Below are 13,463 nucleotides of genomic sequence, written 5' to 3'. Positions count from 1 at the left end.
GGACAATTGAGATAAAACCAATCAGGAACAGAGCAGGTGAATGTCGGATACTTGGCAGAGATCACACGGAACTCATTACCAGAGATTCTCCTGACTGATGACTTGGACCATAGTCAAGCACCGCCTTATTTCTTCTTACTTCACTCGTGTAGAACTTGTTCTCTTAGAGATGTGATTCTGCACAGTCGAGATAGAACCAATCAGGAACCGAGCAGGTTCACAAAGTATACTATCAAAAGACCACATGGAAATAATTATCAGAGATTGATAGATTATAGTTAGGACTGAAACCTAACTAAAACCCCAACTTTGAACCTAGTCTGTCTAGTCCCAAACACGTCCCACGATATTCCATCTTCTAACTTATGGGAGAAAGTTTCAACGTTCTAACGTATAAAAATACAAGATTTCTTTCATCATCCTGCACTTTTCTATAATTTTGACAGTTTGGTGATTGCTTAGTAAATTTCAACCATTTCATATAGGTTATTATTGGATCAGAAGAGAGGTTTGAACTGTTAAAATTAAGGAAAAATGAATGGTCTTCAATTTGTTTACGTAATTATTTTTCATTTAAACGTATAATTTTAGGTGTTATAGGAGAGAAAATAAGACATTTTCAACTTTAAAAAATATTCTACAGTTTCCTCCAGATCTAAAACTTATATACTACCCACACACCAAAACCAACATCCTTACCTAATAACTTAGGAACTTTATCTATGAGCAAAGTTCGTGCTTTTGTAAAAGTGATATAACCTTTATTGATGAGACTAACAGTCGTTTTCAAGTTTTTCAATAAAAAAATATGACTTGTGAAAAACTATAAGTGTTTAACCCGTTTGATACCCTCCTATTTTTTTATCTTCACCATAACTAGCGTGACAGGCGAACCTATTTCTTTCTTTTTAAGGGGAATCCGTCTATTGATTTAAGGAAAATGTATTTTACAATTTTTATAATAAATAAAACTTATAAAAGCCTGTTTGTCTACATACAGATGTTGTTTTCAGAAATGTGAATCAAAAAATATAAAGTAGTGTCAATGGTGCGGTGAAAGAGAAGTGATTTGTTTACACGGCTTTATGGCGATGTTAGCCAAACAAGGAAAACAATGTTTGAACGTACCTGATATACACCCTGTCACTCAGAGCACAGTATGGTGCAAAGGCATGTATTGTAACCAATACGAACATCCATCAGATTTTATCTATATTCCTGAGCTATTGGGATTCACCCAACGATAAGCTACGTTTATCATTTGTAGATACCATAATAAATTATCCGGGCTAATTGTGTAAATAACATTGTATTAGTATAGCTTTACTCAAAGTTGCCAATTTATCATTAATTTTCTGCTTACTCATACATGACAAGGTTTTTGTGTATGTAAACATGCTGTAATAAAATTTCCAGCGTATTTATTTTGTTATTTTCAAATTAATTGTTAAATTTGAAACGTGATAAATTATTTTCCCAAACAAAACTGAATGGTGAAAAGTAGACTTATGAGACAATCTTTGTATATGCGTCATCCATCTCACCTTTATTACTTTTACTTTTATTTTTTTATGTTTTATTTTATAAGTTGTACTTTCCTTGACCACTTTCTTAAACGTTACGGTGATAACAAATAATTATGAGCTAGTTATATCAATGGAACTCAGCGTCTAGTATATTCAGCTCATTCGTAGAGAAGTTTGAAATCTATCCTTTTTAATGAGATTTCACTCATTTTGGCTCAGTAGTATTTCAGTTGTGCAAAATTTATTACACACCTAAACGTTTCATGGTATTAAGTTTATGCTAATCAATATACTTAGAAATAATGAGCTGAAAATTTAGTAGAAAACTCTTTAAACGTATATTACAATAAAAGCATTAGTTACCGTACCTTTTTCAAGTATTACAGTATTTGTGGAATTTAACTTAAAATACTATAATTATTACTATATTACAAAGCACTATATCGTTTATAAGTAGTAGAAAACTCTTTAAACATATTTTATAATAAAAGCATTAGTTACATTTTTCAAGTATTACAGTATTTGTGGAATTTAACTTAAAATGCTATAATTATCACTATATTACAAAGCACTATATCATTTAAAAGTACAAGGTAACAGTTGTATGCATTTGTACAAGGTCAAGTACCATTTTGCAAGTACCATGCACCAAATACAAGTACACTTGCTGGGGCAATAACACCCATGTAAAACATATGGGTGTTTGTGCAATACGTTCTCAGCATATTGCGGAAAGTACAATTTTAAAACACTGAGCGTAAAACTGTATTGAGTAATCCTTTAAGACAAAATTCCCATAATCATAATTCCACTTGGCTGTGTATAACAATTGTAATTATATTTATGGCAATAAATTGTGCAGTTACTTCAGACAATATATAAGTAGGAACATGTTTTAACAAACCATTAAATTTTAAGGGTTATATTACGTTTTTTTTCAAATTTCCCTAAGGAAAGGATATTTTCAAATGTCTGAACAGTATTCATACCTTGGAAGCAGTGAAATTGTTTCATTACGTTTATTGAAAACTGTCGGAAGACGCCTGTTTACATAAAAAACTTATGCGTACTGGTTAACATTTTAGGACTCCTAAAGATTAGAATACCAATTACAAAATACAAATTAATTACTAGATTATTTTCAATATAAATTGGTTTTATATTAATAAGACTTTCGATTTAATAAATAGCGGCAGTATTTTAAGCCTTGGCTACTAAACCAAAACATAAAAAATACAAATTAACTTATAGAAATCTCATATAACCTGCAAACCATTTAGAATCCCACATTTAATTAAGAAGTAATTAGAATTAAGTCATAAATTAATAAGATGTAATAAATTAAAAAGTTAATATGTTGGTATTCCGATATTAATAGACGATTTGTAATTAATTACTTGTAGAATTATTAATAGAAAATTGTATTTATGATCAGACTGACTAATTAATTTTAACGTTTTAATGCGTTTATTAACGCAGGAAAACACCTTTTTCGTAATGACCTGGTGTATCCCCAGACATCCTTTCTGGATCCTCCACTGGCTGTGCAATGAAATCTGGATCGAATGCATACTCGTATGTTTCAATCATTGTTTTTGCAAACGTTCAAAGAGAAATTAACCTATACGGTATAAACCATTCGTGGAAATTTATATAGCTTTGTGATCTGCCCAATGGGTCTGTTCAATCATCTAAAACAATTAATCTGAGATACATTCGATTTTAGTTAGTTTTATTTATTACAGAATTATATATATTAGACCGGTCTTCTTCGAATATATATGACCGGTGTGTGAATAAAGGTATTGTCACAGATATGACAAGCACAATACTTAGGCGAGTAGAGAGGTGCAGTACTTGACGGTGTTGGGTGTCGATCGATATAACAGAAAAAACAACGCCAGATAACGGATTCAAGAATACAACCCGAGACTATCCTGTCATAACATCAATTCCAAATTACTATAGGATATCGTGTTTAATTGATCCTAAACGGATCTATAAATGTTAATTTAGTAAGATATATTTCTTAATATATTAAAAAGTTTCAGAAACATTGTGCTTAATTAATATCTGCTCCATCGAAAAAATATCATTTGTTTATCTTCCTTTTCAGGTATACAGCAATGGAAACGCAGTACTAAGAATTTGTGGTAAAGTGAATACATTTGGTGATTTATAAATAGCTTGTCGCTGCAAGCCGCACTCATGATAACAGTGTGCGCACGCTGATACGTTATCACCGCCTGTTCATGAATGGAGCAAACCTGTGAATGGGTGAATGGAGGTGGTGAGGTCCCGGCCGGGCAGAGGTGCGCGCGCATCACACCCGCTACCAACCTTCCGGACAGACCTTCCCTGCCCTGTTTATTACTCCAGTTAATTTCACATTTTATCGATCACCGAAGATTGTACGTCTCGACAAAGTGGTCGCTGACGCAGAAGTCTGCTATTTTAGTCTGTTCCTCAATCTGTCAGTTTCACGCTGATTGAAGACGCCTCCACCGTGTCTCCTCGGCTCTCGGATAAATTGAAGGCGTCACACCCCCGTGGTGCAGTCTCACTGGTGGGTCTGATGTCTGAAGCTCTTAGTGGAGCAAAACCACACACGGATTTGGTCCACATTCAAAAATAAATTTGAAAAAATCAAACACGTGAAAAATTAGATTATAAAAATTACTGAAGAGAAGATTTTATCATGAGAAGTTATTTTCATAAGATTTGCACACGAAAAATATAGAAACAGTGGAATAGAACACAGTACGGTACAAGTAATAAAACAAATCTATCAATACTTTTTAAATTATCGTTGGTTTAGAACATTTGTTACTTTATGAGTTTATTTGTATAGCTTTTCACCGATGAAGAGTTGTGAAATGGTTTGTTCCAAAACACAAGAAAATAACCATTAAATACCATGAAAACACCGGTCACATATTCTAAATCTCAATTCATAATAACTTCAGTCCTAACTTCGCATCTGTAAATAAAGACATTTTTCATTTCATTGTTTCATTTCATTTCATGTACGTCATGCATGATTGCATTTAGCTTAACTATTTTGGGAAATAATCGATTCAATATTTAGCACAATTAGCAATATTCGATATTTTCTTCAACATTTCCGCCGAGGAATAAAAGATGAAATTGTTCTGGATAGTGTTGGCTCTCTTTATTTTATTAATAATCACGAGTTTGTTGTTGTACAAGGTTATATTGTTGAGACAAAACTACAAACTGAAAACCCTATATACTACGTCTATTATAAGTGAAGTTATTTGCAGATATTTAGAAACATTTAATTAGAGATCTAGCTCAACCCACACACCTTCTGGCTAGCTGTACTATGGCGTATGGTGAAAATTAAATTACATGTATTAACTTAAATTTTAGAGATAACATGTTTTACTATTAATGTTTGGCCATAGCATTTGGGGGAGTTTGTCTGTCAGCTTCCAAGTTCACCTTAGGTGAAGACTTACGTTTACCAGATGCCTGCTTCTTGGAATAACGCTATCTCAAGATTGAGTCATGACCAAAGAAGATAGGGGAGAATATTGACTTGTATCCACAAATGTGATATGTGGGAATGGAGTAAATATTGATTCCCTTATATGCTTTTCTATTTTGCGTTTATACTGCTGGTTAACAATGTAAAAATCGGCATGTCATATATCGCAATCAGTATAACAGAAAACTGTTTAAGAATCGAAATTAATCTATGTATTCGTATTCCACAAAATACAGATTACCATTGTAAAGCCATTCTTTGTGGCATTTTTATAATTATTTTTTTACAATTTTCATAATTTTTTAACTTTATAATCACTACATCTTTATAATTTGTAGCTCGTAATATGACTCAATTGCTTGAAAACTTTATTTCTTAATAAAAATTGCTTTCTATTCAGAAAGTATATACAATATGTTACCATCTTTTGTCGTTTATTATGAAAGCATTTTTGAAATCTGATGTGTATATGACAATATAACTAGAATAGACTTAAAAATATAAACTTCCTATACAGTAATGCAATGTCACTAACCGAGGGAAAATTAACCTTAAGTTGCATTTTAAGTCGAAATTATCTCTTGTAAAATTATCTACAACTGTGTAAACGCCAAGAAGAAACAGGTAGCCTACGGTATACATATAGATCAACAAATTACTCTATATTTTCAATTTAGTACATGCATTGTAATTTCATTTCTTTATTTTAAAATACCGTCATATGGGCCGAGACATGTGCGTAGCGGCGAATCCTCATTTAAAATAATTGTTTAGGGTTTTTAAGGGAAATCATCACAACTAACAGCAGAGCTACCGCGCAGCTCAGCTACGGAAATACATGGTCAGCCTGAAACACTGTGTCTTTCACAAGGAGCGAGTAGACAGGCCCTGGCAACTTACTTGTGAAACTTAGCCCTACTTGTGAAAAGTAATCATTGAAAGAGTTAACCACGGCCACGGTCTCTCCACCGAGGAAAAATTCTGAATAGGAAAGGCAACTTTTTGCTGTGATGTACCACTTTTTTCGCTAGTTATTTTCCAGAACATTTTTATATTATTCGTTGATCTTAAAACTGTTCCTAGTAATTATTATTTTTCGTCAATTTGATGTCGCTTTAAATATTGTGAAAAGGTTATTAATATGTTTTATTGTAATGTTCAAAGGCTTCTTTTTTAACGTCTTACTCAATTTCTACCGCTTTCGAGGCGAACTAATTATGTCTGCTGTAAATCCATGGTTTAAGTTTTTTGTTGCAGTTACTCTGTGTTTTAGATTTTTGAGAACGCTTAAATTTTCACAATCATAACAAACGCCTCACAACACTTATTAACATCTTACTGTGCAAGAAAACCGTGTGTTATATCTAACGAAGCGTGATATTTAGCCACACATATAACACGGATATGGAGGCTACGGCTGATGTTAAAAAACTTACATTCTGTATGTATAATGAATAAAAGCTTTTATAACAAACTAAAATGCTCAGTTAGGAGTTCTTGGCCGTTTGATCATTAAAAATACTGCAACTCTTTTTATATTCAGAGTGTGGGGTGTTTTCTTTGTTCACGTGTATAGTTCAGGATAATAATTGTGACATACTTGTTTGTTCACGAAGTCCCTTTGGATGTGTGTTTTCTGCAGTAAACACAATTGAAGTTTTCTTTATTACCAAATTTCATTACTAGGAGAATTTTAGAAAAACATCACTTTACGAGTTTATTGTCTGAGCAATAGCGAATAACTATAACTCGAGGGGCTGAATCCATTTCATTTCTAAGTGCCTGTCTGTCTATCCGTGTGGACGAAATATCGATAACGAACTAACCTATAAACTTGAAAAGCTTCATTTCTAAATAGGCAACGTTGAGTTCGATGGTGGTGCATATCATTCCATGGAATGTTGTTGAGTGTTAGCTAATGTCTTTGTACTGGTCTTATGGGCAACCCTTGATGGCAAGGAGGGAACTGCTGAATAATTATATTTGTAAACAGAGCACAATCATAAGAAGTTTTAACATGTGACATGGTAACACATGCAGCCTGACCATGAAGAAGCCTGTCACACGGCACGTGATGTGGCCTCCTACTATGTATGAAGTCATTTTTATGCTACTGAACAATGTGACGTATTTCAATAATTTAATATTTAATTATTAATTATTAATTACTTATGCAAATTACAATCGCACTTTTAGCCATATAATTCTTGCTTCTCTCCTGCGAGGGCTCATTATGTAAAAGAGATTTGAATCCAGATATTTCCTAAATCAATTGGCAACCAATGTGTTTCACGCATTGAGCCACCTGCCTCCTGATTAACTTATGTTAAACAAGAGTATATGGGCGTGCGTTTGAGGAAAATTTCACAAATTACAGTTCCAAGGATAAACTGTGCAGTTAATAACCAAACTCCTTTTGAAATTTCGCCTACACTCACACTCACATGTATTATAACAATTTCGCCATCACAGATGTTATAGCACATACATGACAGATATAATGAAAACGTAATTTAGACTTTACGTACTTAATATGTCTTAACGATCAATAACTGAAGTCACGTGTGACCAGCAGCTACGTCTAGATCTGCGGTCTCAAACGTCATGTCCAAACTTGTGCCACGACAAACGAAGAATATTTAAATTATTGATCAATATTCTTTTAGGTATCATATCCTAACCAATCATTATGTTTCAAATAATTTCGTTAGGATAATATTAATCAGCTAAGAAGAGTTAATTCGTTTGCCAACAATTTAAAGAGTCAATTAGAGCAATGTTTTGCCTCGTCGTACTGTCACAGGCAAACAGTTAAAGTTATTATCGAAGTGCTGCCCCTCGCCCATCTTCAACATGCGACTGTCCATCAGTTGACGTCAGTAGTGCTGCCTCTCGCCACTCGTCAACATTCTATTGCCCATAAGTTGACGTTAGTAGTGCTGCCCCTCGCCACTCGTCAACATTCTATTGCCCATAAGTTGACGTTAGTAGTGCTGCCCCTCGCCACTCGTCAACATTCTATTGCCCATAAGTTGACGTTAGTAGTGCTGCCCCTCGCCACTCGTCAACATTCTATTGCCCATAAGTTGACGTTAGTAGTGCTGCCCCTCGCCACTCGTCAACATTCTATTGCCCATAAGTTGACGTTAGTAGTGCTGCCCCTCGCCACTCGTCAACATTCTATTGCCCATAAGTTGACGTTAGTAGTGCTGTCCCTCGCCACTCGTCAACATTCTAGTGTCCATAAGTTAACGTTAGTAGTGCTGCCCCTCGCCACTCGTCAACATTCTACTGCCCATAAGTTAAAGTTAGTAGTGCTATCCCTTGCCACTCATCAACATTCTACTGCCCATAAGTTAATGTTAGTAGTACTGTTCATTAGTTAATGTTATCACTGCCGCCCCTCGCCACTCGCCAACATGCCACTGTCAATCAGTTAAAATTAGTAGTGCTGCCCCTCGCCTTTTGCCAACATGCCACTGTCAATCAGTTAAAGCTAGTAGTGCTGCCCCTCGCCACTCGTAAACATGCCACTGTCAATCAGTTAAAGTTAGTAGTGCTGCCCCTCGCCACTCGTCAACATTCTACTGCCCATAAGTTAAAGTTAGTAGTACTGTTCATTAGTTAATGTTAGCACTGCCGCCCCTCGCCACTCGCCAACATGCCACTGTCAATCAGTTAAAATTAGTAGTACTGTCCCTCGCCACTTGCCAACATGTCAATGTCAATCAGTTAAAGTTAGTAGTGCTGCCCCTCGCCCCTCGTCAACATGCCACTGTCCACCAGTTAAAGTTACGCTAATCGATGTCTGGACTGACCCGCCAGCCTCTAACACTCTAATCTGTACCAGAGTACCCTATTAGTCGAGGGTTTGTCGGTTACACTCGGACCACATCCTCTACCCTTCTCCTCCATATATTGCTATACGTCAAACCACATTCCAATCCTCGTTACGTTGGCCCAATCCCTTATCGTTCGATTATAATTATCCTCAAAACAATAAATCAGTTTTAGCAGTGACTCCAGTTCACTATCCACCAGCAATATTAGCAATATAATGTGAAAAAATGGTAATAACGTTGAATGTTTGTAGCATATCGAAAAATATATGGATTTTAATTTCATATTTAAATTCACTGTAATCTACTTAAGTTTTTAATGGAAGGGTATTATCTGAAGATCATTCTGTCCCTGTCTACTATTTGTTATAAGCCTATATAAGTATGCAAATGCATTCGTACGTATTATTGAACATTTAAAGCTAACATTTACGAGAGCTCACATGATCTGAGCTTGAATTTATGTACTATCTTGAAGGATGATTTCCTTTTTTTTATCCAGAAGTGCGGGTTGGAGCCGAAGACGCCACCAAAGCTCATACAAATGGCTAGAGGCATTTCCGAACGGTACTTTCCCGACCTCAGATCACGTGCCAGATCGTCCAACGTGACCTGACACCTGAAAATGTCCCTGGCCATCGCCTTTTCATTGGTGACAGATCACCATGGCAACCATATCGGCACAGGACATTCAGATATCGTCTAATTCTTTTATTCTCCATAGGAGGCAGTTAATTCTCCATAACCGACATGATAACACCAAACTATATGAGCAGAATACCCTTGATTCTAAAGCATACGTGTATGATACATACCCTAGTAAGGGAAAGAGGGTCCACTCAGCACAACCAGGACCTAATCCCAATCTGTCAGTTGAACTGTGACTAGCCCACCAGTCCTACCGACACTTCGGCACTAAAGGCACTTCGTTGTATTCATGACCTCCACCGTAGCGTAGTAGTAAGGCATAGTAGTACTTTCTAAATGACAGGTTACGGTTTCGATTTTTGGGAGATCACACAACATATATTTGGGTCATGCTCACGACATAATGTTAAATGTAATTAATTAAGAATGACATATGTGTAGGAATCCTTCTTAAACGGGAAAATAAAGTATGTGCATAGTTCTTCCATAGACAATTTAAGAGCAATCCAAGTCTAGGCATCAGTCTTTACTCGGAGGTAACAGCTAAGGATGATGAATCATGCAAGCTTTTGCAACCATCTGTCAGGAATAGTGAATCCCTGAGAAGGAAAGAAGTTTTATGGAACAGAAGAAACTATATTAACTTCTCATAGAATACTAGATTATACTGTATAATTGTAGGCTATTTATGACGTAATAAATTCTATCATAATATTTAATTGATGTCACCATTATATATTATGATAGATTATGATTAAGTATTAAAGTAAAATTTATAAATGCTGTTACACAAGCTGACAATGCTGTATTGCTTGAAAGCCAAAGTAAATCAGTAAGTATGCTGGCAGCTCATAGAACAGATGTTATGTGTTCAGCTATCTCGATGTAACGGACTAGATCCGGCGTGCTCTCGAAATGCTGTAGCGCTTGGTAGCCAAAGTGAATCAGTAAGTATGCTGGCAGCTCATAGAACAGATGTTATGTGTTCAGCTATCTCGATGTAACGGACTAGATCCGGCGTGCTCTCGAAATGCTGTAGCGCTTGGTAGCCAAAGTGAATCAGTAAGTATGCTGGCAGCTCATAGAACAGTCGTAATGGGCGCATGTTCCGGCGTGCTCTCGAAACGTTTTGATTAATAAAATATAATCGTATTCGCTAACAATTTTGGATGGAATTTTAAATTACTGTATTTGTAAGTTTATATAATTACCGTACGTTGTTAGTTGTCAAATTAATAACTTACCAAAAAAGAGCAACAGGCCACAACTGTTTTATTTTTACTTTTTACTAGGAAAGTTATCCTAAGAAATATTTTACCCCTTTGATTCCCTCCCACTTCCACCTCCACCAAAACTGGCGGTGGTAAACTAATAACTAAAATCGAAAGTAATAACTAAAACTAAACTGAATCTAATGTAACGTCATACCTGTAGTGAGGGTATCAATGTTATGTTACACATTCAACTAAAGTGTTCTATTAAGTTATAATAATAAAATAAAATATTATATTATATTGCTCAGTAAGTAAAATTTTAGCTGCATTGAATCTTCAACTTTTGAATAAACAAACTCTCATTTAAGTAAAGTCTATGGTAATAGCCCAGTTAAAACGAATAATTTAGGTGTAAAGCGACTTAAGATAAAAATAACTTTTCAGGCTAAGCTTCAATAGGCTACATGGTTAAAATTTGGTTTTTACGTTAAACAAATGTATATACTCGTATTTGGATTCCAATACGTAACTAACTGTGTCTGTGATAAATAAAAAAGCTAGTTAATATTATTAAGTAATTAAAGTTAACCAAGTGTACTGAAACGTGATTCTTGGTTTATATTTTCCAAGATCTGAATAACATGTTGCCAGAAAAATCACAAATAAGTCTAAAAAATTAAATTAAAAGCAAATTTAAATATATTAAAAGAAGTTATTTAATTCAACTTTTCTTCGGAATAGTCCAAACCTCCTGCAAGTCTATTTTAGTTGTACAAACTAGGCAAGACAGTCAATATCATATAAATTGTACTAAAACTCTAATGGATATAAAAATATACTTACCTAATTGATGAAACAAATATAATCAGTCTAAGCTGTAATACTACAGCTGGGATTGAGAAGGAACTGTCGCATAAAGTAAAACTGCTCGAAACGAATGTGCTCTTATCGCGCATATTCATATCGCGGTTTCGTCTTACAACCATTTCCCACGCCTACCACCACTATGTGACACAACGATTATATTATAACTTCCTACCGCTTATTTTCCAAGAAACTTGTCTTTCATCGGCCGGGGCCCATGGAGTATCAAGGTGGTGCAATCGATTTTGAGGTTCGAAAACATTTTTTATGTTGTATCGAATAACCTTTATATTACTAAAAATAATATTCACTACATTATATGCACATATTTATAAAATATGTCATAGTTCATATTGTAACTACATTTATTTACAGGACTTGTGTATGTACAAATATTGTCTTGTGATTTTTAGGGGACTTAGGCCTAATTCTTGATTAGTCACCTATTATACTAATAGAGCTCCAATGTTTAGAATTAAGCTTAGCAGTTATAAGTGTTTAAATATGTTAGTTTTTTGATAGATTCATCAATAGATTGTCAAAATACCCTAAATCTTAAAATCAAAATGGTTCTCTTACTTTATAAATTAAGGCAACTATAAGACACGGACATAAAGAAATTGGTGGAATCCAGCAGACTGTTCAACATAATCATCCCTCTTGGATTAGGATTAATTTAACAATAAAAAAAATAAATGCATCGTGTTATAAGTAAATATTTGTTACACTGTAGTAAGTAGCAATCCTATAAGTCGTTAAATAAAAATTGAAAATCGTGGGTTACTTAGGCTATACTACTTTTTGGGTACCATTTAAATGCACAGTTTTAACTCAGTTAATACACAGTTCAGACAACTCCATATTTAAACAATGGGCTGAAATCTGGATACAGTTCCGGAACTCATCAAGTCCATAGCAAAAACAGTTTCAGCAGTCGTTATTTTCTATAGCTGAATAAAAGAAACAGTTCAGACGACACTATAAGTCATTATGTCTTAGCCTATCTAAACAATGGGCTGAAATCTGGATACAGTTCCGGAACTCATCAAGTCCATAGCAAAAACAGTTCCACCAGTCGTTATTTTCAATAGCTGACAACAGAAACAAAACTTGTCATGTCCAATCCTCATTTGATGATATTTCACTACAATACACACAGTTCCAACAACGTTACGTCCAAAACAATGCATTTCATTGTTTCTCAAATTATCATACAGTAAATACAAATATTTAATGTACAACTTTTAATAATATTAAGAAACTGTGTCAACATTAGTAATACCGATGTAGAATATTAAAGCACTTCTCTAAAATATTATTGTAGCATGATTACGTCCAAGGTAAACATGACACAACAATATTTTAGAAACCTTTAATATTCTATATCGGTATTAGATATGTTTTAACAGTTGTTTACATAGTTAAAAGTTGTGCAGTAAATAATTGTCATTCATATAAACATAACATATGTTCATCATGTCATGTCCATTGAACAGTTTCAAAACCTTGTATAATTTTACTCTTCCTACATATATTGAAAAATTTATATTCTTATAATTATTATATTTGTTATAATATTATAATTGTTATGTTTTTTGAAAACAAGAGACACTTCTACAGATGAAAAATCTCTATTAGTAAACTTGTGAGTGATCGGTCTTTTCTAATATTACTACTTGGGTAACGGAGTAACGGAATTGGATTACTCATATACACTGACGGTACTTTACGTATAGCTAGCTGCCTGGTCCACCAGGATGAAACTAACGAAATAATAAATATACTTCTTGTAATGGCTCATATGTGTTATATAGCCCCATGTTTATTATATTTCCTTACGTATTTCTTTTATTGGAAATAC

The 13,463-nt window shown here is 34.4% G+C and overlaps 1 protein-coding gene across 1 annotated transcript in view; it reads right to left on the bottom strand.

Annotated features, from left to right (window-relative positions):
- The window catches only part of LOC124359824 (GTP-binding protein Di-Ras2), a 66,881-nt gene extending 55,214 nt beyond the window's left edge, over positions 1–11,667 (bottom strand). The window contains exon 1 of the mRNA XM_046812899.1: positions 11,582–11,667. The gene's annotated coding sequence lies outside the window, so the exon portion shown is untranslated. The remainder of the gene's footprint in view (positions 1–11,581) is intronic.
- Between the last annotated feature and the right edge of the window lie 1,796 nt (positions 11,668–13,463).

The sequence above is a fragment of the Homalodisca vitripennis genome, chromosome 1 (genome assembly GCF_021130785.1).
Source record: "Homalodisca vitripennis isolate AUS2020 chromosome 1, UT_GWSS_2.1, whole genome shotgun sequence".
Classification (NCBI taxonomy): Eukaryota; Metazoa; Arthropoda; class Insecta; order Hemiptera; family Cicadellidae; genus Homalodisca; species Homalodisca vitripennis.
Note: the sequence above shows the minus strand (reverse complement) of the source record. Positions and strands in the feature narration are given on the sequence as shown.